At 47.6% G+C, this 580-nt stretch overlaps 1 protein-coding gene across 4 annotated transcripts in view; it reads left to right on the top strand.

Moving 5' to 3' along the window:
• Nucleotides 1-580, top strand: part of dmd (dystrophin) — a 272,414-nt gene that overhangs the window by 231,701 nt on the left and 40,133 nt on the right. The window lies entirely within an intron of this gene.

Genomic DNA, 580 nt, shown 5'->3' on the forward strand with positions numbered 1-580 from the left:
TTTTCATCTGGCTCAAACACTAGAGTGGTGTCCTCTTCGAAAGGTCGAACATTTATTCTGCATTTTACTTGGACGGTACTACGGCTTGGTACACTCATTCTCTGACATGCTGTTTTAACTAGATACTCACTTGTTCGCTCCCCACTCACCGCTTTAATGAAAGTTTCTTCATTCCCTTTTTTCAGATTTTGTCAGAGTCTGGTGATCCTGGTGGTTTTTGGGTTCTATTCCGTCTTTCTCCAGTAGGGGGCTTCAGCACTTCTGGAAGCCCTGCAGACAGGTGTTCCTCATCTCAATCACCTAGGAGGCATTTAAGGAGTTGGTAGCCAGCACCTCACTGTCAGAGTGTTGACTCAGCGGTACGTGTGTTACCGCCCTGGCTCTTGTTCTTGTCATAGAACTATTTCATGTTTGCTTGCCTTGTTTCAGGTTTTTTCAAGTATTTCTCATGACCAAGCCTTTCTACAGTCCTGGAAGAGTTTCTTGTGCCGTCTCGCTCCTGGATTCCCACGCTGCCTAACCACCCGGATCGCCTCCTAGACCGAACCCTGCTCACCCTCATTACCACCTGGATCCAACC

This window comes from Kryptolebias marmoratus, linkage group LG23 (assembly GCF_001649575.2).
Source record: "Kryptolebias marmoratus isolate JLee-2015 linkage group LG23, ASM164957v2, whole genome shotgun sequence".
NCBI classification, from domain to species: Eukaryota; Metazoa; Chordata; class Actinopteri; order Cyprinodontiformes; family Rivulidae; genus Kryptolebias; species Kryptolebias marmoratus.